General features: G+C 39.5%; 1 long non-coding RNA gene across 1 annotated transcript; it reads left to right on the top strand.

Annotated features, from left to right (window-relative positions):
- Positions 1-14,842: 14,842 nt before the first annotated feature.
- LOC131549875 (uncharacterized) lies at positions 14,843-16,119 on the top strand. The gene is made up of 3 exons (XR_009273509.1): positions 14,843-14,924; positions 15,568-15,714; positions 15,873-16,119. It is a non-coding gene; the product is annotated as an uncharacterized LOC131549875 (long non-coding RNA).
- Positions 16,120-27,635: the final 11,516 nt, after the last annotated feature.

Genomic DNA, 27,635 nt, shown 5'->3' with positions numbered 1-27,635 from the left:
TGTTTTTGGTGATTTTTAGGAATGAGTAAATTCACAGTATGACTGCATGCTTAGCTAGCTGATGGAACAAACAAAAATTAAGAATTTGAGACAATACAAAGAAAATATCCGCTATTATGTTCCGCAGTAGCTTTATTCTCAAAAACAGCGTTATCAGTTTATTATTTGTTAGTATTATATGTTATTAACCAGAGAAATGTGGCTTTCATTTTAAAAGTTGTTTTAATTCGACTCCAAAATCTTCAAAATAATGTCTGCACTGATATTTACCCACAAGTGGTGCTGGAAACCACAAAAAAACAGTATCTCCACAATACTGTTTTTTTTTTTTTTTTAAACTGTTGTTGGTGTTGTTGTGTCTATATTTAATCACTGTATCTATACACATAAATCCAGGTTTTGGCCACAATCTTATTTACAACTGAACTCTTTCACCTTTAGCTGCCAGGCCCCCTGTTGATGGGGTATTTGTAACGCCAGCCTGCAGGTTTTTATCCATTGAGCCAACATACAGTACATATTATTCAAGATGACTTTGTCTTGCAAAGGCTGCCACATAAAAATACATACAATTATAATACAGTAACAGACACAGAAACAAGTACAGACAAAAGTGCATTTAGTACTTACAGCACCACCCTCATTTCACACCCACCTTATGACCTGAGTTTAGAAAATTCACTGATAAAGGGATGAAAGAGTTTTTATACCTGTTCAGGTGTCTTTTCCTGTATTATTAAACTATGGTCTTCTCAAAGAGAGTTTGGAGGGAGGGATACCCCCTGTCCAACCCCAAACACCCTGAGTCTTCGCAAGAAATATTCACTGCTGGATCCAAGTGCATACAGAACTCACATGGACATTCCAAGATAAATTACAGTCCATATATCCACCTTTTTCTTCAACGCGGAAGAAAGCCTATGTGCGAGATTTCCGGTTCATTAGCCGCTATAGGTAAATAACGAGAATAATAACAACGTGCAGTAATCGGTAAAACTGTTTGCACTACAAACCAGTGTGTTCTTAATTACGATAATACAGTAAAATAATATGGTAAGACACACCAATTTTCAATTTCAAGCAGCAAAACAAACTGTTTTGTACAGCTAAAAATAGACTGGAAGCTAGACCCATAGAATCTACAAATGGCTACGCCCATTTTTATGGCAAGAAAAAGGAGGATAAACCCAAGTATTTGTAAGAATGAACCTGGGTAATACAAATGTTATGGACCACTAATGGAGAGTGTTCCCCCTAAGTGTCCTGGATCAAAAATCATTTCTTCTGTTTTCTTAGTATTTACAATGAGATGATGGTCCTCCGACCACTGTACAAACTTTTTATAATATTTGAAATATCTACTACTTGAAAATTCTGTGGATTAGGTTTATTATTTGTGTGTAGCATCTGTTTTCTTATAACTTCTCTCTCTGTTCCATTCTCAGACTGATAGAATGAATAAAATGGAGATCCTGTGTACTTGGGCCCAACAGATTTCTCAGGAGGAAAGTACATGTCCCAAAGAGAGCTCAGGGCAAAACAAGACTGGGCCAGCCAATTCTATAGCCTCTTTCCTTGATTCAAATCCTTTGAAGGCCAAACAATAGTAATTACTTTTACATTGTTATATGTTAAAGCCATGCTTTTAAATAATCCAGTTTTAGTTTATATACTGTAACCCTTGATTGCCAGATGCTTAGGTTCTTGTTGTCATGTTTCAGAACTAAGGATTTGTTTGTGGAGAAGCTAAAATTAGTAAAAGAAGAAACAGCTTTTGCAAGGTTAGCACAATAGCACTGTCATGTTAATGTGCTCGATCTATGTGTTTCTATTTCTGCACATCCTAACAGTGCAGATTCTGCTTCTGATACCATTATTCATAATCAGCTCTATTACTGTAATCTGTTTCAGAAGAATATGGGGGAGATCGGGGGCAATTGTAAAATTTTTACATTTTCCTTCATAGCTCACAGACACTTGAAATATAACCCCGAATTCCAGAATTGTTGGGACGTTTTTTAAATTTGAATAAAATTAAAACTAAAAGACTTTCAAAGCACATGAGCCAATATTTCATTCACAATAGAGCATAGAGAACATATCAAATGTTTAAATGGAGAAATTTTACACTTTTATCCACTAAATGAGCTCATTTCAAATTTGATGCCTGCTACAGATCTTAGAAAAGTTGGCACAGGGGCAACAAAGGGCTGAAAAAGCAAGACATTTTGAAAGGATTCAGCTGGGAGAACATCTAGCAACCAATTAAGTTAATTGACATCAGGTCTGTAACATGATTAGCTATAAAAGGGATGAGAGGCAGAGTCTCTCAGAAGTAAAGATGTGCAGAGGCTCTCCAATCTGTGAAAGAGTGAGTAAAAAGGTGGAATGCTTTAAAAACAACGTTTCTCAACGTCAAATTGCAACGGCTTTGCAAATCTCATCATTTACAGTGCATAACATCATCAAATGATTCAGAGAAACTGGAGAAATCTCTGTGCGTAAGGGACAAGGCCGAAGACCTTTGTTGGATGCCCGTGGTCTTCGGGCCCTCAGACAACACTGCATCACTCATCGGCATGATTCTGTCATTGACATTACTAAATGGGCCCAGGAATACTTCCAGAAACCACTATTGGTAAACACAGTCCGCCATGCCATCTGCAGATGCCAACTAAAGCTCTATCATGCAAAAAGGAAGTCATATGTGAACATGGTCCAGAAGCACCGTTGTGTCCTGTGGGCCAAGGCTCATTTAAAATGGACTGTTTCAAAGTGGAAAAGTGTTCTATGATCAGACGAGTCCAAATTTGACATTCTTGTTGGAAATCACAGACGCCGTGTCCTCCGGGTTAAAGAGGAGGGAGACGTTCCAGCGTATTATCAGCGTTCGGTTCAAAAGCCAGCATCTCTGATGCTGATGATGACCTAACTGTATAATTTTAATATATTTTACTTAAATACATTAATCAGCTGATGAGCCAAGAACAGTCTTTAACCAAACTTAATGAAGTGGGACAAGACAGATATTAACAGAATAACTCAATGAAAAGATTTAAAAGCAACACATTTTTTAATGTGTAACACTCTCTCTCTTCCTTCAGCTTGCTCCCTTTTATCAGGGGTCGCCACAGTGGAGTGATCCGCACTTTTAATGTGTAACACTAATCATTTTTAAATGTAGTTTTAATTTAAATATGTACATTTTCTAACAGAAAAGTATGTCAACGCAGACAAACAAGGTGCTTACGTTGGGCCATGTGGCTCATGCCTATATATTAGCATAATTGTTCATATACATTTTTTTTATCAATAACCTAGAGATAAGATGTAAGTAAGTTTAAATTCACAGTCATAATCTTTCCAAGAGCTATGGGCCTGCTGCCCATTTGTAATGCTGCTACAATTCCATTGACTCTCTAGATATGATTGAAAATATGACAAATGAGAACCTCTGCTGAACCTCGTTGCAAAGAGCATGAAATCAGGTAAGATATAAAATGCATATCTTTATGACACAGAGTGATAAAGCTAATGTGATGATCATCAGTGGTTATAATTTTATTAAAACTGCAGTGCTGTCAGAATAATGGCCAACTGCAGGATTGAGTGGCTCTTTAAAACCTCTTGCTAATCTCACTCTTGCTTTATCTTTTTCACAGGGAGCAGGAATAGAAAAGCATTTCTAGCAGAACAGAGGCAGAAAAGACTAGAGAGAGCTTTCTCATCCAGTGAAACCAGCAATATATTTTATGCTTTTGTCTTTATCAAATATTGTAACATTGTTCAATAGTGTGATGCTAAGTTTTTCTGTCATCCTCCACAGAAGAAAGAGCACACAGCTCCTCCACACCTTCTCCAGGCCCCTATAACCTCCACTGAGAAGAAAAACCTCCTGTGCTCACATGTGCAAATAAAAAAAGAATCCTTGAACATCACGTGTATTAAATGATTGTAGATATTAGAGATTTAAATTGTCTTGATTATGGAGGCCATAAAAGTCGAAATGAACCAGGTAAAATGCTTTTGTAAATATTGATCAAGATAGAGATGGCTGTTATATTCAATGTGACTATTAACTAAATGCATGCATTGCGAAATGCATAATACATCTAGAATAATTGAACCTAAAAATCAGAAAATTAAATCTAGCAAACATATAAAATTACAATTTTGCTTTGAAGAATGCATAAAAACGTTAGTTATCCTGTAAGTTATTTAAGAAAAGTCTGGGTCTCGCTGTATCGCTCAGGCTGCACTGCAGTGTCTATTCTCAGGTGCGATCCCACTACTGATCGGCACGGGGGCTTTGACCTGCTCCGTCTCCGACCTGGGCCGGTTCACCCCTCCTTAGACGACCTGGTGGTCCCGAGTTCCCCCAGGAGCACCATATCGATACCGAACTTAGTGCGGACACCCGATCGACATAGTCCACTGCAGCCCAGAAGCCCTGAGCTCAAGCGATCCGCCAGCCTCAGCCTCCCAGTAGCTTGGATTACAGGCTCCGCCACTGAACCCGGCGAGAGCCAAGCGTCTCAGCGCTGCTGCTCAACCTGCTGCTCATAGCGCCCTCTAGTGCAGATAAACACAACACTACACTCACATTAGCTGCCTGAGCAGAGCCAACTAGTGAGATATCTTTGTTGGTTTGTGAATTTTCTAGAGGGCCACTTTTGCAATGAAGTCCCCCAAAATAATTTGTGAGAGTAGACCACCAAGGGCTGTATTTTGTATTCATTTTGTACATTTGAAACATGCATTTTAGAGCCTCATCCATAACTTAGCTCTGTCTTATCTTTTTCTTCATACATGCGTGTCATTTCATCCATCTCTCAAACTAAATGTGTTCTGCAGGAACTGAAACGGGAGGAATTGTGTTCCACTGCAGAAAGAGAGGAGTATGCTCAGATAAAGGTCGGGATTCGTTGAGTTTATCAAATAATCGCACCTTACTGGAGAGATTCTGTGGATACTGAGGACTACTTCAAGCAGTTAGAACTGGTGAAAAATTAGAAATACTTCCGGCATCCTTGAATAAAGCAGTATTTACTGTTAATATATGGTGTTTAAAATGAAATATGGTAAATGCAACTGATGGTGAAGAACTTCTTCTTCTCCTTCTTTTTTTTTTTTTTTTTTGTAATTTTCCTCCAGAAATATTTTCAGCTTGTGAGAGATAATAACTAAAGACTGAAAGTTCAATGACAACGCCAGGTCGACCTGAAGAGGATGACAGGCAGCGGACGAAAACAGCCAGATGTGCCTAAACTAAATAAACATCATCATCTGGCCACACTTTTGACAGTATTGTGCACTGAAGTGAGGGACTACAGGGATGGAGTATTAAGAATTATTAACAAGTCACATGGTGTAACATTTTCCTCACACCTTGAATAAATGTCTGTACAATCTTAATCATTTTCAAAAAAGTTTTTGAATGTATTGTTTCATGGTAAAAATGTTCATTTTTAAGAATAATAACAGTCAAGCAGTTGAGATTTGTGTAGTATGTCGCTTAATATGCTCATGTTACAACAAGGAAATGATACAATGTCCTGCACATCATGTTTATTTTAGCATTTTATACAAATCAGATTGTTTCAAAGCATCTTCAGAGTGTTTAACAGGAGCTTAACAGAATCAATTATGCAAATCTCAAAAATGAGGTAAATCTAAAAGCAGCTGTATGGAGTTTTTAATGTTGATTAATTAAAGGAGTTTACTACTTTAATTAATAGAAAATAGAAAATAGGACGGGATCGGGAAAAGTCCGCAAGCCAGGACTTGAACTCGAGACGCCTGAAGAGCAACAGCTTCATATATCTGCACACTGTCCATGAGGCTACTGGCGCCGACTACCTGAAAGCAAGTTTTTGTTATGAAGGATGCATTAAAACATTAGTTATCCTGTAAGTTATTTAAGAAAAGTCTGGGTCTCGCTGTATCGCTCAGGCTGCACTGCAGTGTCTATTCTCAGGTGCGATCCCACTACTGATCGGCACGGGGGCTTTGACCTGCTCCGTCTCCGACCTGGGCCGGTTCACCCCTCCTTAGACGACCTGGTGGTCCCGAGTTCCCCCAGGAGCACCATATCGATACCGAACTTAGTGCGGACACCCGATCGACATAGTCCACTGCAGCCCAGAAGCCCTGAGCTCAAGCGATCCGCCAGCCTCAGCCTCCCAGTAGCTTGGATTACAGGCTCCGCCACTGAACCCGGCGAGAGCCAAGCGTCTCAGCGCTGCTGCTCAACCTGCTGCTCATAGCGCCCTCTAGTGCAGATAAACACAACACTACACTCACATTAGCTGCCTGAGCAGAGCCAACTAGTTAGATATCTTTGTTGTATTTTCACAAGTGTTAGATTTTCAAAGCTTTAATCTCCAAGATAAAGGTCGGTATTCTTTCAGTTTATCAAATCACAACTTACTTTAGAGTCTGTGGATATTGAGGACTCAAGCACTGGTGAACAATGAGAAATACTTCTGGCATCCTTGAATAAAGCAGTATTTGTTGTTACAGTAATATGGTGTTTAAAATTAAATACGGTAAAATGCAACTGATGGTGAAGAGGTTTTTTTTTTTTTTTTTCATCCACATTTAAAAACATTTTTAGCTCGTGAGAGCTATAGCTGAGGATCAAAAGTCCAATGTTATGACAATGCCAGGTAAAACTGAAGAGCACGACAGGCAACGGACGACAACAGCCAGGGGCCAGTTGCATAAACTTAGCCTCTACAGTGTCTTAAGGACTAGTCTGAGCAATTAGTCAAGGGCGATCATTCTTATTTTTGGATTCAACTTAGACTAATCTACATTTTTATGTAACTGAATTAAAAAAACATTATGACCAGTCTTGAAGAAAAAAATCAGCTGACTAACTTTTAAGACTAGTCTTAACCTTTTATGCAAACGGTCCCCGGCCTTGAATAAATGTCTGTACAATCTTAATCATTTTCAAAAAAGTTTTTAAATATATTTTTCATGGTAAAAATATTTATTTTTAAGAATAATAACAATCAAGCAGTTGAGATTTGTATAGTATATCGCTTAATGCTCATGTTACAATAAGTAAATGATGCAACAACCTGCACATCTTAAAGACACCTTTATGTTTATTTAAGTCTTTTATACAAAACAGATTGTTTCAAAGCAGCTTCAGAGTGTTTAACAGGAACTTAACAGAATCAATTATGCAAACCTAAAAATTGGGGTAAATCCAAAAGCAGCTGTATGGAATTGAAAAATGTATTAATTAAAGAGTTTACCTAGGGATAATTCTTTTTTAAAATTTATTTTTGGCCTTTATTTTGATATGACGGTTAAGTATTGACAGAAGTGAAGTGTGAGACAAAATAGGACGGGATCGGGAACAGTCCCCAATCTGGGACTCGAACTCGGGACACCCGAAGCGCAACTCCTATATGTCTGTGCGCTGCCCGTGAGGCTATTGGCGCTGAATACATGGGAACAATTTTTATTTAAAATAACATTTTTGTCATCAAATTTTATTGTTATGAAGGTTGCATTAAAACAAGGGTGCCCAAACTCGGAACTGGAGGGCCGGTGTCCTGCAGAGTTTAGATCCAACCCCAATTAGACACACCTGAACCAGCTAATCAAGCTCTTACAAGGCATACTAGAAACTTCCCGGCAGGTGTGTTGAGGCAAGTTGGAGTTAAACTCTGCAGGACACCGGCCCTCCAGGACCGAGTTTGGGAACCCTTGCATTAAAACATTAGTTATCCTGTAAGTTATTTAAGAAAAGTCTGGGTCTCGCTGTATTGCTCAGGCTGCACTGCAGTGTCTATTCTCAGGTGCGATCCCACTACTGATCGGCACGGGGGCTTTGACCTGCTCCGTCTCCGACCTGGGCCGGTTCACCCCTCCTTAGACGACCTGGTGGTCCCGAGTTCCCCCAGGAGCACCATATCGATACCGAACTTAGTGCGGACACCCGATCGACATAGTCCACTGCAGCCCAGAAGCCCTGAGCTCAAGCGATCCGCCAGCCTCAGCCTCCCAGTAGCTTGGATTACAGGCTCCGCCACTGAACCCGGCGAGCCAAGCGTCTCAGCGCTGCTGCTCAACCTGCTGCTCATAGCGCCCTCTAGTGCAGATAAACACAACACTACACTCACATTAGCTGCCTGAGCAGAGCCAACTAGTGAGATATCTTTGTTGGTTTGTGAATTTTCTAGAGGGCCACTTTTGCAATGAAGTCCCCCAAAATAATTTGTGAGAGTAGACCACCAAGGGCTGTATTTTGTATTCATTTTGTACATTTGAAACATGCATTTTAGAGCCTCATCCATAACTTAGCTCTGTCTTATCTTTTCTTCATACATGCGTGTCATTTCATCCATCTCTCAAACTAAATGTGTTCTGCAGGAACTGAAACGGAGGAATTGTGTTCCACTGCAGAAAGAGAGGAGTATGCTCAGATAAAGGTCGGGATTCGTTGAGTTTATCAAATAATCGCACCTTACTGGAGAGATTCTGTGGATACTGAGGACTACTTCAAGCAGTTAGAACTGGTGAAAAATTAGAAATACTTCCGGCATCCTTGAATAAAGCAGTATTTACTGTTAATATATGGTGTTTAAAATGAAATATGGTAAATGCAACTGATGGTGAAGAACTTCTTCTTCTCCTTCTTTTTTTTTTTTTTTTTTGTAATTTTCCTCCAGAAATATTTTCAGCTTGTGAGAGATAATAACTAAAGACTGAAAGTTCAATGACAACGCCAGGTCGACCTGAAGAGGATGACAGGCAGCGGACGAAAACAGCCAGATGTGCCTAAACTAAATAAACATCATCATCTGGCCACACTTTTGACAGTATTGTGCACTGAAGTGAGGGACTACAGGGATGGAGTATTAAGAATTATTAACAAGTCACATGGTGTAACATTTTCCTCACACCTTGAATAAATGTCTGTACAATCTTAATCATTTTCAAAAAAGTTTTTGAATGTATTGTTTCATGGTAAAAATGTTCATTTTTAAGAATAATAACAGTCAAGCAGTTGAGATTTGTGTAGTATGTCGCTTAATATGCTCATGTTACAACAAGGAAATGATACAATGTCCTGCACATCATGTTTATTTTAGCATTTTATACAAATCAGATTGTTTCAAAGCATCTTCAGAGTGTTTAACAGGAGCTTAACAGAATCAATTATGCAAACCTCAAAAATGAGGTAAATCTAAAAGCAGCTGTATGGAGTTTTTAATGTTGATTAATTAAAGGAGTTTACTTGGGGATAATTTTTAAGACTTACTCTTGGCATTTTGGCCTTTCTTTTGATAGGACAGTTAAGTATTGACAGGAAATGAAGTGTGAGGGAAAATAGGACGGATCGAAAAGTCCGCAAGCCAGGACTCGAACTCGAGACGCCTGAAGAGCAACAGCTTCATATATCTGCACACTGTCCATGAGGCTACTGGCGCCGACTACCTGAAAGCAAGTTTTTGTTATGAAGGATGCATTAAAACATTAGTTATCCTGTAAGTTATTTAAGAAAAGTCTGGGTCTCGCTGTATTGCTCAGGCTGCACTGCAGTGTCTATTCTCAGGTGCGATCCCACTACTGATCGGCACGGGGCTTTGACCTGCTCCGTCTCCGACCTGGGCCGGTTCACCCCTCCTTAGGCGACCTGGTGGTCCCGAGTTCCCCCAGGAGCACCATATCGATACCGAACTTAGTGCGGACACCCGATCGACATAGTCCACTGCAGCCCAGAAGCCCTGAGCTCAAGCGATCCGCCAGCCTCAGCCTCCCAGTAGCTTGGATTACAGGCTCCGCCACTGAACCCGGCGAGCCAAGCGTCTCAGCGCTGCTGCTCAACCTGCTGCTCATAGCGCCCTCTAGTGCAGATAAACACAACACTACACTCACATTAGCTGCCTGAGCAGAGCCAACTAGTTAGATATCTTTGTTGTATTTTCACAAGTGTTAGATTTTCAAAGCTTTAATCTCCAAGATAAAGGTCGGTATTCTTTCAGTTTATCAAATCACAACTTACTTTAGAGTCTGTGGATATTGAGGACTCAAGCACTGGTGAACAATGAGAAATACTTCTGGCATCCTTGAATAAAGCAGTATTTGTTGTTACAGTAATATGGTGTTTAAAATTAAATACGGTAAAATGCAACTGATGGTGAAGAGGTTTTTTTTTTTTCATCCACATTTAAAAACATTTTTAGCTCGTGAGAGCTATAGCTGAGGATCAAAAGTCCAATGTTATGACAATGCCAGGTAAAACTGAAGAGCACGACAGGCAACGGACGACAACAGCCAGGGGCCAGTTGCATAAACTTAGCCTCTACAGTGTCTTAAGGACTAGTCTGAGCAATTAGTCAAGGCGATCATTCTTATTTTTGGATTCAACTTAGACTAATCTACATTTTATGTAACTGAATTAAAAAACATTATGACCAGTCTTGAAGAAAAAAATCAGCTGACTAACTTTTAAGACTAGTCTTAACCTTTTATGCAAACGGTCCCCGGCCTTGAATAAATGTCTGTACAATCTTAATCATTTTCAAAAAAGTTTTTAAATATATTTTTCATGGTAAAAATATTTATTTTTAAGAATAATAACAATCAAGCAGTTGAGATTTGTATAGTATATCGCTTAATGCTCATGTTACAATAAGTAAATGATGCAACAACCTGCACATCTTAAAGACACCTTTATGTTTATTTAAGTCTTTTATACAAAACAGATTGTTTCAAAGCAGCTTCAGAGTGTTTAACAGGAACTTAACAGAATCAATTATGCAAACCTAAAAATTGGGGTAAATCCAAAAGCAGCTGTATGGAATTGAAAAATGTATTAATTAAAGAGTTTACCTAGGGATAATTCTTTTTTAAAATTTATTTTTGGCCTTTATTTTGATATGACGGTTAAGTATTGACAGAAGTGAAGTGTGAGACAAAATAGGACGGGATCGGGAACAGTCCCCAATCTGGGACTCGAACTCGGGACACCCGAAGCGCAACTCCTATATGTCTGTGCGCTGCCCGTGAGGCTATTGGCGCTGAATACATGGGAACAATTTTTATTTAAAATAACATTTTGTCATCAAATTTTATTGTTATGAAGGTTGCATTAAAACAAGGGTGCCCAAACTGAACTGGAGGGCGGTGTCCTGCAGAGTTTAGATCCAACCCCAATTAGACACACCTGAACCAGCTAATCAAGCTCTTACAAGGCATACTAGAAACTTCCCGGCAGGTGTGTTGAGGCAAGTTGGAGTTAAACTCTGCAGGACACCGGCCCTCCAGGACCGAGTTTGGGAACCCTTGCATTAAAACATTAGTTATCCTGTAAGTTATTTAAGAAAAGTATGGGTCTCGCTGTATTGCTCAGGCTGCACTGCAGTGTCTATTCTCAGGTGCGATCCCACTACTGATCGGCACGGGGGCTTTGACCTGCTCCGTCTCCGACCTGGGCCGGTTCACCCCTCCTTAGACGACCTGGTGGTCCCGAGTTCCCCCAGGAGCACCATATCGATGCCGAACTTAGTGCGGACACCCGATCGACATAGTCCACTGCAGCCCAGAAGCCCTGAGCTCAAGCGATCCGCCAGCCTCAGCCTCCCAGTAGCTTGGATTACAGGCTCCGCCACTGAACCCGGCGAGAGCCAAGCGTCTCAGCGCTGCTGCTCAACCTGCTGCTCATAGCGCCCTCTAGTGCAGATAAACACAACACTACACTCACATTAGCTGCCTGAGCAGAGCCAACTAGTGAGATATCTTTGTTGGTTTGTGAATTTTCTAGAGGGCCACTTTTGCAATGAAGTCCCCCAAAATAATTTGTGAGAGTAGACCACCAAGGGCTGTATTTTGTATTCATTTTGTACATTTGAAACATGCATTTTAGAGCCTCATCCATAACTTAGCTCTGTCTTATCTTTTTCTTCATACATGCGTGTCATTTCATCCATCTCTCAAACTAAATGTGTTCTGCAGGAACTGAAACGGAGGAATTGTGTTCCACTGCAGAAAGAGAGGAGTATGCTCAGATAAAGGTCGGGATTCGTTGAGTTTATCAAATAATCGCACCTTACTGGAGAGATTCTGTGGATACTGAGGACTACTTCAAGCAGTTAGAACTGGTGAAAAATTAGAAATACTTCCGGCATCCTTGAATAAAGCAGTATTTACTGTTAATATATGGTGTTTAAAATGAAATATGGTAAATGCAACTGATGGTGAAGAACTTCTTCTTCTCCTTCTTTTTTTTTTTTTTTTGTAATTTTCCTCCAGAAATATTTTCAGCTTGTGAGAGATAATAACTAAAGACTGAAAGTTCAATGACAACGCCAGGTCGACCTGAAGAGGATGACAGGCAGCGGACGAAAACAGCCAGATGTGCCTAAACTAAATAAACATCATCATCTGGCCACACTTTTGACAGTATTGTGCACTGAAGTGAGGGACTACAGGGATGGAGTATTAAGAATTATTAACAAGTCACATGGTGTAACATTTTCCTCACACCTTGAATAAATGTCTGTACAATCTTAATCATTTTCAAAAAAGTTTTTGAATGTATTGTTTCATGGTAAAAATGTTCATTTTTAAGAATAATAACAGTCAAGCAGTTGAGATTTGTGTAGTATGTCGCTTAATATGCTCATGTTACAACAAGGAAATGATACAATGTCCTGCACATCATGTTTATTTTAGCATTTTATACAAATCAGATTGTTTCAAAGCATCTTCAGAGTGTTTAACAGGAGCTTAACAGAATCAATTATGCAAACCTCAAAAATGAGGTAAATCTAAAAGCAGCTGTATGGAGTTTTTAATGTTGATTAATTAAAGGAGTTTACTTGGGGATAATTTTTAAGACTTACTCTTGGCATTTTGGCCTTTCTTTTGATAGGACAGTTAAGTATTGACAGGAAATGAAGTGTGAGGGAAAATAGGACGGATCGAAAAGTCCGCAAGCCAGGACTCGAACTCGAGACGCCTGAAGAGCAACAGCTTCATATATCTGCACACTGTCCATGAGGCTACTGGCGCCGACTACCTGAAAGCAAGTTTTTGTTATGAAGGATGCATTAAAACATTAGTTATCCTGTAAGTTATTTAAGAAAAGTCTGGGTCTCGCTGTATTGCTCAGGCTGCACTGCAGTGTCTATTCTCAGGTGCGATCCCACTACTGATCGGCACGGGGCTTTGACCTGCTCCGTCTCCGACCTGGGCCGGTTCACCCTCCTTAGGCGACCTGGTGGTCCCGAGTTCCCCAGGAGCACCATATCGATACCGAACTTAGTGCGGACACCCGATCGACATAGTCCACTGCAGCCCAGAAGCCCTGAGCTCAAGCGATCCGCCAGCCTCAGCCTCCCAGTAGCTTGGATTACAGGCTCCGCCACTGAACCCGGCGAGCCAAGCGTCTCAGCGCTGCTGCTCAACCTGCTGCTCATAGCGCCCTCTAGTGCAGATAAACACAACACTACACTCACATTAGCTGCCTGAGCAGAGCCAACTAGTTAGATATCTTTGTTGTATTTTCACAAGTGTTAGATTTTCAAAGCTTTAATCTCCAAGATAAAGGTCGGTATTCTTTCAGTTTATCAAATCACAACTTACTTTAGAGTCTGTGGATATTGAGGACTCAAGCACTGGTGAACAATGAGAAATACTTCTGGCATCCTTGAATAAAGCAGTATTTGTTGTTACAGTAATATGGTGTTTAAAATTAAATACGGTAAAATGCAACTGATGGTGAAGAGGTTTTTTTTTTTTCATCCACATTTAAAAACATTTTTAGCTCGTGAGAGCTATAGCTGAGGATCAAAAGTCCAATGTTATGACAATGCCAGGTAAAACTGAAGAGCACGACAGGCAACGGACGACAACAGCCAGGGGCCAGTTGCATAAACTTAGCCTCTACAGTGTCTTAAGGACTAGTCTGAGCAATTAGTCAAGGCGATCATTCTTATTTTTGGATTCAACTTAGACTAATCTACATTTTTATGTAACTGAATTAAAAAAACATTATGACCAGTCTTGAAGAAAAAAATCAGCTGACTAACTTTTAAGACTAGTCTTAACCTTTTATGCAAACGGTCCCCGGCCTTGAATAAATGTCTGTACAATCTTAATCATTTTCAAAAAAGTTTTTAAATATATTTTTCATGGTAAAAATATTTATTTTTAAGAATAATAACAATCAAGCAGTTGAGATTTGTATAGTATATCGCTTAATGCTCATGTTACAATAAGTAAATGATGCAACAACCTGCACATCTTAAAGACACCTTTATGTTTATTTAAGTCTTTTATACAAAACAGATTGTTTCAAAGCAGCTTCAGAGTGTTTAACAGGAACTTAACAGAATCAATTATGCAAACCTAAAAATTGGGGTAAATCCAAAAGCAGCTGTATGGAATTGAAAAATGTATTAATTAAAGAGTTTACCTAGGGATAGTTCTTTTTTAAAATTTATTTTTGGCCTTTATTTTGATATGACGGTTAAGTATTGACAGAAGTGAAGTGTGAGACAAAATAGGACGGGATCGGGAACAGTCCCCAATCTGGGACTCGAACTCGGGACACCCGAAGCGCAACTCCTATATGTCTGTGCGCTGCCCGTGAGGCTATTGGCGCTGAATACATGGGAACAATTTTTATTTAAAATAACATTTTTGTCATCAAATTTTATTGTTATGAAGGTTGCATTAAAACAAGGGTGCCCAAACTCGGAACTGGAGGGCCGGTGTCCTGCAGAGTTTAGATCCAACCCCAATTAGACACACCTGAACCAGCTAATCAAGCTCTTACAAGGCATACTAGAAACTTCCCGGCAGGTGTGTTGAGGCAAGTTGGAGTTAAACTCTGCAGGACACCGGCCCTCCAGGACCGAGTTTGGGAACCCTTGCATTAAAACATTAGTTATCCTGTAAGTTATTTAAGAAAAGTCTGGGTCTCGCTGTATCGCTCAGGCTGCACTGCAGTGTCTATTCTCAGGTGCGATCCCACTACTGATCGGCACGGGGGCTTTGACCTGCTCCGTCTCCGACCTGGGCGGTTCACCCCTCCTTAGGCGACCTGGTGGTCCCGAGTTCCCCAGGAGCACCATATCGATGCCGAACTTAGTGCGGACACCCGATCGACATAGTCCACTGCAGCCCAGAAGCCCTGAGCTCAAGCGATCCGCCAGCCTCAGCCTCCCAGTAGCTTGGATTACAGGCTCCGCCACTGAACCCGGCGAGAGCCAAGCGTCTCAGCGCTGCTGCTCAACCTGCTGCTCATAGCGCCCTCTAGTGCAGATAAACACAACACTACACTCACATTAGCTGCCTGAGCAGAGCCAACTAGTGAGATATCTTTGTTGGTTTGTGAATTTTCTAGAGGGCCACTTTTGCAATGAAGTCCCCCAAAATAATTTGTGAGAGTAGACCACCAAGGGCTGTATTTTGTATTCATTTTGTACATTTGAAACATGCATTTTAGAGCCTCATCCATAACTTAGCTCTGTCTTATCTTTTTCTTCATACATGCGTGTCATTTCATCCATCTCTCAAACTAAATGTGTTCTGCAGGAACTGAAACGGGAGGAATTGTGTTCCACTGCAGAAAGAGAGGAGTATGCTCAGATAAAGGTCGGGATTCGTTCAGTTTATCAAATAATCGCACCTTACTGGAGAGATTCTGTGGATACTGAGGACTACTTCAAGCAGTTAGAACTGGTGAAAAATTAGAAATACTTCCGGCATCCTTGAATAAAGCAGTATTTACTGTTAATATATGGTGTTTAAAATGAAATATGGTAAAATGCAACTGATGGTGAAGAACTTCTTCTTCTCCTTCTTTTTTTTTTTTTTTTTTTTTGTAATTTTCCCTCCAGAAATATTTTCAGCTTGTGAGAGATAATAACTAAAGACTGAAAGTTCAATGACAACGCCAGGTCGACCTGAAGAGGATGACAGGCAGCGGACGAAAACAGCCAGATGTGCCTAAACTAAATAAACATCATCATCTGGCCACACTTTTGACAGTATTGTGCACTGAAGTGAGGGACTACAGGGATGGAGTATTAAGAATTATTAACAAGTCACATGGTGTAACATTTTCCTCACACCTTGAATAAATGTCTGTACAATCTTAATCATTTTCAAAAAAGTTTTTGAATGTATTGTTTCATGGTAAAATGTTCATTTTAAGAATAATAACAGTCAAGCAGTTGAGATTTGTGTAGTATGTCGCTTAATATGCTCATGTTACAACGAGGAAATTATACAATGTCCTGCACATCATGTTTATTTTAGCATTTTATACAAATCAGATTGTTTCAAAGCATCTTCAGAGTGTTTAACAGGAGCTTAACAGAATCAATTATGCAAACCTCAAAAATGAGGTAAATCTAAAAGCAGCTGTATGGAGTTTTTAATGTTGATTAATTAACGGAGTTTACTTGGGGATAATTTTTTAAGACTTACTCTTGGCATTTTGGCCTTTCTTTTGATAGGACAGTTAAGTATTGACAGGAAATGAAGTGTGAGGGAAAATAGGACGGGATCGGAAAAAAGTCCGCAAGCCGGGACTCGAACTCGAGACGCCTGAAGAGCAACAGCTTCATATATCTGCACACTGTCCATGAGGCTACTGGCGCCGACTACCTGAAAGCAAGTTTTTGTTATGAAGGATGCATTAAAACATTAGTTATCCTGTAAGTTATTTAAGAAAAGTCTGGGTCTCGCTGTATCTCTCAGGCTGCACTGCAGTGTCTATTCTCAGGTGCGATCCCACTACTGATCGGCACGGGGGCTTTGACCTGCTCCGTCTCCGACCTGGGCCGGTTCACCCCTCCTTAGACGACCTGGTGGTCCCGAGTTCCCCCAGGAGCACCATATCGATACCGAACTTAGTGCGGACACCCGATCGACATAGTCCACTGCAGCCCAGAAGCCCTGAGCTCAAGCGATCCGCCAGCCTCAGCCTCCCAGTAGCTTGGATTACAGGCTCCGCCACTGAACCCGGCGAGAGCCAAGCGTCTCAGCGCTGCTGCTCAACCTGCTGCTCATAGCGCCCTCTAGTGCAGATAAACACAACACTACACTCACATTAGCTGCCTGAGCAGAGCCAACTAGTTAGATATCTTTGTTGGTTTGTGAATTTTCTAGAGGGCCACTTTTGCAATGAAGTCCCCCAAAATAATTTGTGAGAGTAGACCACCAAGGGCTGTATTTTGTATTCATTTTGTACATTTGAAACATGCATTTTAGAGCCTCATCCATAACTTAGCTCTGTCTTATCTTTTTCTTCATACATGCGTGCCATTTCATCCATCTCTCAAACTAAATGTGTTCTGCAGGAACTGAAACGGGAGGAATTGTGTTCCACTGCAGAAAGAGAGGAGTATGCTCAGATAAAGGTCGGGATTCGTTGAGTTTATCAAATAATCGCACCTTACTGGAGAGATTCTGTGGATACTGAGGACTACTTCAAGCAGTTAGAACTGGTGAAAAATTAGAAATACTTCCGGCATCCTTGAATAAAGCAGTATTTACTGTTAATATATGGTGTTTAAAATGAAATATGGTAAATGCAACTGATGGTGAAGAACTTCTTCTTCTCCTTCTTTTTTTTTTTTTTGTAATTTTCCTCCAGAAATATTTTCAGCTTGTGAGAGATAATAACTAAAGACTGAAAGTTCAATGACAACGCCAGGTCGACCTGAAGAGGATGACAGGCAGCGGACGAAAACAGCCAGATGTGCCTAAACTAAATAAACATCATCATCTGGCCACACTTTTGACAGTATTGTGCACTGAAGTGAGGGACTACAGGGATGGAGTATTAAGAATTATTAACAAGTCACATGGTGTAACATTTTCCTCACACCTTGAATAAATGTCTGTACAATCTTAATCATTTTCAAAAAGTTTTTAAATATATTTTCATGGTAAAAATATTTATTTTTAAGAATAATAACAATCAAGCAGTTGAGATTTGTGTAGTATGTCGCTTAATATGCTCATGTTACAACGAGGAAATTATACAATGTCCTGCACATCATGTTTATTTTAGCATTTTATACAAATCAGATTGTTTCAAAGCAGCTTCAGAGTGTTTAACAGGAACTTAACAGAATCAATTATGCAAACCTCAAAAATGAGGTAAATCTAAAAGCAGCTGTATGGAGTTTTTAATGTTGATTAATTAACGGAGTTTACTTGGGGATAATTTTTAAGACTTACTCTTGGCATTTTGGCCTTTCTTTTGATAGGACAGTTAAGTATTGACAGGAAATGAAGTGTGAGGGAAAATAGGACGGGATCGGGAACAGTCCCCAATCTGGGACTCGAACTCGGGACACCAAGCGCAACTCCTATATGTCTGTGCGCTGCCCGTGAGGCTATTGGCGCTGAATACATGGGAACAATTTTTATTTAAAATAACATTTTGTCATCAAATTTTATTGTTATGAAGGTTGCATTAAAACAAGGGTGCCCAAACTGAACTGGAGGGCGGTGTCCTGCAGAGTTTAGATCCAACCCCAATTAGACACACCTGAACCAGCTAATCAAGCTCTTACAAGGCATACTAGAAACTTCCCGGCAGGTGTGTTGAGGCAAGTTGAGTTAAACTCTGCAGGACACCGCCCTCCAGGACCGAGTTTGGGAACCCTTGCATTAAAACATTAGTTATCCTGTGTTATTTAAGAAAAGTCTGGGTCTCGCTGTATCGCTCAGGCTGCACTGCAGTGTCTATTCTCAGGTGCGATCCCACTACTGATCGGCACGGGGCTTTGACCTGCTCCGTCTCCGACCTGGGCGGTTCACCCCTCCTTAGGCGACCTGGTGGTCCCGAGTTCCCCAGGAGCACCATATCGATACCGAACTTAGTGCGGACACCCGATCGACATAGTCCACTGCAGCCCAGAAGCCCTGAGCTCAAGCGATCCGCCAGCCTCAGCCTCCCAGTAGCTTGGATTACAGGCTCCGCCACTGAACCCGGCGAGAGCCAAGCGTCTCAGCGCTGCTGCTCAACCTGCTGCTCATAGCGCCCTCTAGTGCAGATAAACATAACACTACACTCACATTAGCTGCCTGAGCAGAGCCAACTAGTGAGATATCTTTGTTGTATTTTCACAAGTGTTAGATTTTCAAAGCTTTAATCTCCAAGATAAAGGTCGGTATTCTTTCAGTTTATCAAATCACAACTTACTTTAGAGTCTGTGGATATCGAGGACTCAAGCACTGGTGAACAATGAGAAATACTTCTGGCATCCTTGAATAAAGCAGTATTTGTTGTTACAGTAATATGGTGTTTAAAATTAAATACGGTAAAATGCAACTGATGGTGAAGAGTTTTTTTTTTTTTTTTTTTTCATCCACATTTAAAAACATTTTTAGCTCGTGAGAGCTATATCTGAGGATCAAAAGTCCAATGTTATGACAATACCAGGTAAAACTGAAGAGCACGACAGGCAACGGACGACAACAGCCAGGGGCCAGTTGCATAAACTTAGCCTCTACAGTGTCTTAAGGACTAGTCTGAGCAATTAGTCAAGGGGTGATCATTCTTATTTTTTGGATTCAACTTAGACTAATCTACATTTTTATGTAACTGAATTAAAAAAACATTATGACCAGTCTTGAAGAAAAAAATCAGCTGACTAACTTTTAAGACTAGTCTTAACCTTTTATGCAAACGGTCCCCGGCCTTGAATAAATGTCTGTACAATCTTAATCATTTTCAAAAAAGTTTTTGAATGTATTGTTTCATGGTAAAAATGTTCATTTTTAAGAATAATAACAGTCAAGCAGTTGAGATTTGTGTAGTATGTCGCTTAATATGCTCATGTTACAACAAGGAAATGATACAATGTCCTGCACATCATGTTTATTTTAGCATTTTATACAAATCAGATTGTTTCAAAGCATCTTCAGAGTGTTTAACAGGAGCTTAACAGAATCAATTATGCAAACCTCAAAAATGAGGTAAATCTAAAAGCAGCTGTATGGAGTTTTTAATGTTGATTAATTAACGGAGTTTACTTGGGGATAATTTTTTAAGACTTACTCTTGGCATTTTGGCCTTTCTTTTGATAGGACAGTTAAGTATTGACAGGAAATGAAGTGTGAGGGAAAATAGGACGGGATCGGGAAAAGTCCGCAAGCCAGGACTCGAACTCGAGACGCCTGAAGAGCAACAGCTTCATATATCTGCACACTGTCCATGAGGCTACTGGCGCCGACTACCTGAAAGCAAGTTTTTGTTATGAAGGATGCATTAAAACATTAGTTATCCTGTAAGTTATTTAAGAAAAGTCTGGGTCTCGCTGTATCGCTCAGGCTGCACTGCAGTGTCTATTCTCAGGTGCGATCCCACTACTGATCGGCACGGGGGCTTTGACCTGCTCCGTCTCCGACCTGGGCCGGTTCACCCCTCCTTAGACGACCTGGTGGTCCCGAGTTCCCCCAGGAGCACCATATCGATACCGAACTTAGTGCAGACACCCGATCGACATAGTCCACTGCAGCCCAGAAGCCCTGAGCTCAAGCGATCCGCCAGCCTCAGCCTCCCAGTAGCTTGGATTACAGGCTCCGCCACTGAACCCGGCGAGCCAAGCGTCTCAGCGCTGCTGCTCAACCTGCTGCTCATAGCGCCCTCTAGTGCAGATAAACACAACACTACACTCACATTAGCTGCCTGAACAGAGCCAACTAGTGAGATATCTTTGTTGGTTTGTGAATTTTCTAGAGGGCCACTTTTGCAATGAAGTCCCCCAAAATAATTTGTGAGAGTAGACCACCAAGGGCTGTATTTTGTATTCATTTTGTACATTTGAAACATGCATTTTAGAGCCTCATCCATAACTTAGCTCTGTCTTATCTTTTTCTTCATACATGCGTGTCATTTCATCCATCTCTCAAACTAAATGTGTTCTGCAGGAACTGAAACGGGAGGAATTGTGTTCCACTGCAGAAAGAGAGGAGTATGCTCAGATAAAGGTCGGGATTCGTTGAGTTTATCAAATAATCGCACCTTACTGGAGAGATTCTGTGGATACCTTGGACTACTTCAAGCAGTTAGAACTGGTGAAAAATTAGAAATACTTCCGGCATCCTTGAATAAAGCAGTATTTACTGTTAATATATGGTGTTTAAAATGAAATATGGTAAAATGCAACTGATGGTGAAGAACTTCTTCTTCTCCTTCTTTTTTTTTTTTTTTTTTTGTAATTTTCCCTCCAGAAATATTTTCAGCTTGTGAGAGATAATAACTAAAGACTGAAAGTTCAATGACAACGCCAGGTCGACCTGAAGAGGATGACAGGCAGCGGACGAAAACAGCCAGATGTGCCTAAACTAAATAAACATCATCATCTGGCCACACTTTTGACAGTATTGTGCACTGAAGTGAGGGACTACAGGGATGGAGTATTAAGAATTATTAACAAGTCACATGGTGTAACATTTTCCTCACACCTTGAATAAATGTCTGTACAATCTTAATCATTTTCAAAAAAGTTTTTGAATGTATTGTTTCACGGTAAAAATTTTCATTTTTAAGAATAATAACAGTCAAGCAGTTGAGATTTGTGTAGTATGTCGCTTAATATGCTCATGTTACAACGAGGAAATTATACAATGTCCTGCACATCATGTTTATTTTAGCATTTTATACAAATCAGATTGTTTCAAAGCATCTTCAGAGTGTTTAACAGGAGCTTAACAGAATCAATTATGCAAACCTCAAAAATGAGGTAAATCTAAAAGCAGCTGTATGGAGTTTTTAATGTTGATTAATTAAAGGAGTTTACTTGGGGATAATTTTTTAAGACTTACTCTTGGCATTTTGGCCTTTCTTTTGATAGGACAGTTAAGTATTGACAGGAAATGAAGTGTGAGGGAAAATAGGACGGGATCGGGAAAAGTCCGCAAGCCAGGACTCGAACTCGAGACGCCTGAAGAGCAACAGCTTCATATATCTGCACACTGTCCATGAGGCTACTGGCGCCGACTACCTGAAAGCAAGTTTTTGTTATGAAGGATGCATTAAAACATTAGTTATCCTGTAAGTTATTTAAGAAAAGTCTGGGTCTCGCTGTATTGCTCAGGCTGCACTGCAGTGTCTATTCTCAGGTGCGATCCCACTACTGATCGGCACGGGGGCTTTGACCTGCTCCGTCTCCGACCTGGGCCGGTTCACCCCTCCTTAGACGACCTGGTGGTCCCGAGTTCCCCCAGGAGCACCATATCGATACCGAACTTAGTGCGGACACCCGATCGACATAGTCCACTGCAGCCCAGAAGCCCTGAGCTCAAGCGATCCGCCAGCCTCAGCCTCCCAGTAGCTTGGATTACAGGCTCCGCCACTGAACCCGGCGAGAGCCAAGCGTCTCAGCGCTGCTGCTCAACCTGCTGCTCATAGCGCCCTCTAGTGCAGATAAACATAACACTACACTCACATTAGCTGCCTGAGCAGAGCCAACTAGTGAGATATCTTTGTTGTATTTTCACAAGTGTTAGATTTTCAAAGCTTTAATCTCCAAGATAAAGGTCGGTATTCTTTCAGTTTATCAAATCACAACTTACTTTAGAGTCTGTGGATATCGAGGACTCAAGCACTGGTGAACAATGAGAAATACTTCTGGCATCCTTGAATTAAGCAGTATTTGTTGTTACAGTAATATGGTGTTTAAAATTAAATACGGTAAAATGCAACTGATGGTGAAGAGTTTTTTTTTTTTTCATCCACATTTAAAAACATTTTTAGCTCGTGAGAGCTATATCTGAGGATCAAAAGTCCAATGTTATGACAATACCAGGTAAAACTGAAGAGCACGACAGGCAACGGACGACAACAGCCAGGGGCCAGTTGCATAAACTTAGCCTCTACAGTGTCTTAAGGACTAGTCTGAGCAATTAGTCAAGGCGATCATTCTTATTTTTGGATTCAACTTAGACTAATCTACATTTTATGTAACTGAATTAAAAAACATTATGACCAGTCTTGAAGAAAAAAATCAGCTGACTAACTTTTAAGACTAGTCTTAACCTTTTATGCAAACGGTCCCCGGCCTTGAATAAATGTCTGTACAATCTTAATCATTTTCAAAAAAGTTTTTAAATATATTTTTCATGGTAAAAATATTTATTTTTAAGAATAATAACAATCAAGCAGTTGAGATTTGTATAGTATATCGCTTAATGCTCATGTTACAATAAGTAAATGATGCAACAACCTGCACATCTTAAAGACACCTTTATGTTTATTTAAGTCTTTTATACAAAACAGATTGTTTCAAAGCAGCTTCAGAGTGTTTAACAGGAACTTAACAGAATCAATTATGCAAACCTAAAAATTGGGGTAAATCCAAAAGCAGCTGTATGGAATTGAAAAATGTATTAATTAAAGAGTTTACCTAGGGATAATTCTTTTTTAAAATTTATTTTTGGCCTTTATTTTGATATGACGGTTAAGTATTGACAGAAGTGAAGTGTGAGACAAAATAGGACGGGATCGGGAACAGTCCCCAATCTGGGACTCGAACTCAGGACACCCGAAGCGCAACTCCTATATGTCTGTGCGCTGCCCGTGAGGCTATTGGCGCTGAATACATGGGAACAATTTTTATTTAAAATAACATTTTTGTCATCAAATTTTATTGTTATGAAGGTTGCATTAAAACAAGGGTGCCCAAACTCGGAACTGGAGGGCCGGTGTCCTGCAAAGTTTAGATCCAACCCCAATTAGACACACCTGAACCAGCTAATCAAGCTCTTACAAGGCATACTAGAAACTTCCCGGCAGGTGTGTTGAGGCAAGTTGGAGTTAAACTCTGCAGGACACCGGCCCTCCAGGACCGAGTTTGGGAACCCTTGCATTAAAACATTAGTTATCCTGTAAGTTATTTAAGAAAAGTCTGGGTCTCGCTGTATCGCTCAGGCTGCACTGCAGTGTCTATTCTCAGGTGCGATCCCACTACTGATCGGCACGGGGGCTTTGACCTGCTCCGTCTCCGACCTGGGCCGGTTCACCCCTCCTTAGACAACCTGGTGGTCCCGAGTTCCCCCAGGAGCACCATATCGATACCGAACTTAGTGCGGACACCCGATCGACATAGTCCACTACAGCCCAGAAGCCCTGAGCTCAAGTGATCCGCCAGCCTCAGCCTCCCAGTAGCTTGGATTACAGGCTCCGCCACTGAACCCGGCGAGAGCCAAGCGTCTCAGCGCTGCTGCTCAACCTGCTGCTCATAGCGCCCTCTAGTGCAGATAAACACAACACTACACTCACATTAGCCAGCAAAGGGAAACACAGCCTACTTAATCACATCTCAAGTCTTCCATCTAGTGGTTTTTATTTCTCATAACATCTATATCACCGAATGAGCTGAATGTCACTGTTTTGTGAGGAAACTGTCTCGTTGTTCATATTTGAGACTGGAGTGAGACAAAAATAATATCTTAAGAACTTCAACTGTATTGGACACATGCAGCAAAAACATGAATGGAATTTGTGTATCTAATTTATGTAGCAACAAATGTATTGTCATGTCATGAATTTGGATATTTAATTGAACTAGAATCTTAAATCACAAAATATATGTATATTTTATATTAGATCATATATTTTGTTAATTAAATGTTGTTGAAAAATACTACAATATTTCCTGTGTTTCCAGTTTCAAAATAAAAACAATAAAATCATAAAAATAAAATAACAAATTTCTCATATTTTTAATATCGTTTTACACTTTATAACATCCAAGTGAAACAACAAACAATGTCTTTAAGCTTCATTCTAAATTATCTAATATAAAGTTGTTGATTATGGTTCATCATGAACAGATGTTTCTTTGTTGTCACGCAATTATTAGATGTTATTCTCTGCATTGATCATCTGAGGTCATGTGAACCTCACAGTGGATGAGTGCGGCTGGATTGTGAGTCGCGAAGCAGGGGGCTGAATGTCCTGCTAGGTGTCAAAATTGCCTGGATGGAGAAGAGGAAACAAAAGTGAAAATGTGCCTCTGTAAAAACCAGCGAAATATAGTAAACAATTAGAATTGAATAGAAGATTAGAGAATTTCGAGGGGGAACGGCGTTTCATTTCCAACTATTTGGAAATTAAAGTGATTTCTATATTTTATTCATTCAAAAGACTACGAAAGCGAACCCAGTTCTGCATATAAACGTAGCGCTGTGTTTATGGTTCGCTGCGCAATGCTGTCTTTTGCCATTTAATACCTGCAGACTGCAGCCAATAGAAATGCTCCTCTATCGCTGCGCGTCCTGCTCCTCACAGCACAGACCGTGAAGGCAGACTGCAGTTGTTGTCATTCATTGTAACAAACAAAGTGTAGAGAGATGTAAATAATATATTAAGTGTGCAGTGTAGAGAGCTTCATTCATTAAAATAGAAGTTTGTGAGATAGCCACGAACGGAGGGTAACAGCTTTTTAATGAGAGTTTGCAAATGTGAAATTGAATTTATACAACAGTTTTTGATTTTATACAAATTAGTTAATATTAAGTGACTTACATTTTAGGAACACTGTTGTCTATTTTGCTCTATTTCGTCAACAAAAATATATTTAAAAAACAAAGTCACAGCTGAGCCTCTGCACAGCGCTGTTTCGTTTATGAATGAATCTTTGCTTTTGAACAAATCTAGTGAGTCAATGATTCAATGACCCATTCATAAAGAGAGTCACTTGCTTCGTTCTTAAATGAATCAGCCGTTTGAACGAATCGATTGAATGAATGATTCAGTGACAAAGACAGTGACTTGATGCCACCTACTGGCGGTTTCTGTTTAATTTTTAAAGTCATTTAATTCATTGAAATTTATATATTTAAAACATTAATCTCATAACATTGTTATTATGAGATGCATTAATGAGTCTTGTCAAAAATTTCTTAAATTCTGTAAATATTGCTTAATGCCACATTTGTGCTCTTCTGTGCCATGCAAAGATGAATTGTTGATGCTGATTTCATTTGACTGGAAACTTATTCTTCTGTTATATCTTATTATTTTCATTTAATTTATTATTTAATAAAAAAATTTGATACGTTTATAAATCTATTTTTTTTGGCACAAAAGATGACATACATTTAATAAAGTTAGAAAAATGGCATTACAAAAAAAAACAACAAAAAAAAACTTTAAGGACTCAAATATCAATAGAAAGGTTAATTTCTGGGTCATTCCTGGGATTCGGTAATATTTCAGTCCCCCAGAGTTTCTAAAGTGGTGGTTCACCAAAATGAATTGTTAGAAGCTTTTCACAAAACTTTGGGATGCCCATTATAATTAATAAAAATAATTAGTGCATTTTTATATTTTTAGCATAAAATAATGTCTTATATCTATTGTGAACCAAGCATTTTGTAATGTCCCTGAGTTTGTACTTAGAAAATTAATAACAAAATGTCAATAGTGTCTGTGATTTTTGGCAACAATGTAAGCATTTACTTGTGTTCCTTTCTTGTAAAAAATATTTTCTAAAAAAATGCAAAATATTTGATAACAAAACAGACTGTAAAGTTATGTCTCTCAGTCTGAACTCAACCCCGTCACACTAACCATTCTTCGCCCATAATAATTTAGTCTCCACTCATATGTGACTTCATCCAGGTCTCTTTATGGTGCAGCAAATGGTTAGTGATATCATACTTTTTATTCATATTTTTGAGGCATGTTATAGTCAGGGAGGGTACTGTCAAGCTTAACAACTCAACACCGGTATATAAAATTAAGATGGAAAATTATTACTTTTACAACATTTTATTTTCATTCATAAGTATATGCAATGTGTTTATTTTATTGCTGCCATATATGGTCTACTCTCCTATGCTACATGAGCAGCAGTGGCCATTTTGTTTGAAAAACCACAACCCTGTCACAAATATATGTATTTCTCATTGTTACAGGGTTGTAAACTTGTGACAGGGTTGAGTTATTTGCTTCATTTATTAATAATTTTAATGAAAAAATATAAAATAGTTATGGTTTCAGTAAATATATATACTTCAAAATCATGACAACTCATATTTTTGTTTTAAATAGAATTTTTGACATAATATGTCCACTTAAACATGGACAAGCATCATACATCAGAAATTGTGCCCACATTTGCAGCAGAAAGACAATGTTGGCCATGCAGATATGTTGACCCAGAAACAAGGGGACAATATGAGAGAGAAACAAAACCAAAAATTGTAATTTAAGGCAATGTATCTCTTCAAATGTGTTACAGTCTTCAACCCCATCATACCTTGTCACATTAATATTTTTAGAAAAATATAGGGAAGACAGTTAAGAACAAAAGTATTTCTTGCTGATTACCATCTGACATGTTAAGGGCTAAAACAATAAAATTGTGTTTTTAGTTAAAATTTTAAATTAAAAATATTTTTTACAAAAATAAAGAGACTGTAGACACATAATTTGTGTATTTTTAGCTTCAGTCCTATAAAAATGTGAAAATGATGATAAATGTTATCACTAAATTGTTATCAGGGACACAAGAGCAGTAGGTAGATGTTTGTTTTATAACAATTTCTGTATAAAATCCTTTTTAAACCAATCCCATTTTGTCCGTTACAGGGTTGAGAAAAAAAAGCTGGAAAAAACTCAAATTGATAAA

The sequence above is a fragment of the Onychostoma macrolepis genome, chromosome 11 (assembly GCF_012432095.1).
Source record: "Onychostoma macrolepis isolate SWU-2019 chromosome 11, ASM1243209v1, whole genome shotgun sequence".
In the NCBI taxonomy this organism is placed as follows: Eukaryota; Metazoa; Chordata; class Actinopteri; order Cypriniformes; family Cyprinidae; genus Onychostoma; species Onychostoma macrolepis.
This window is presented reverse-complemented; position numbering and strand designations above follow the sequence as displayed.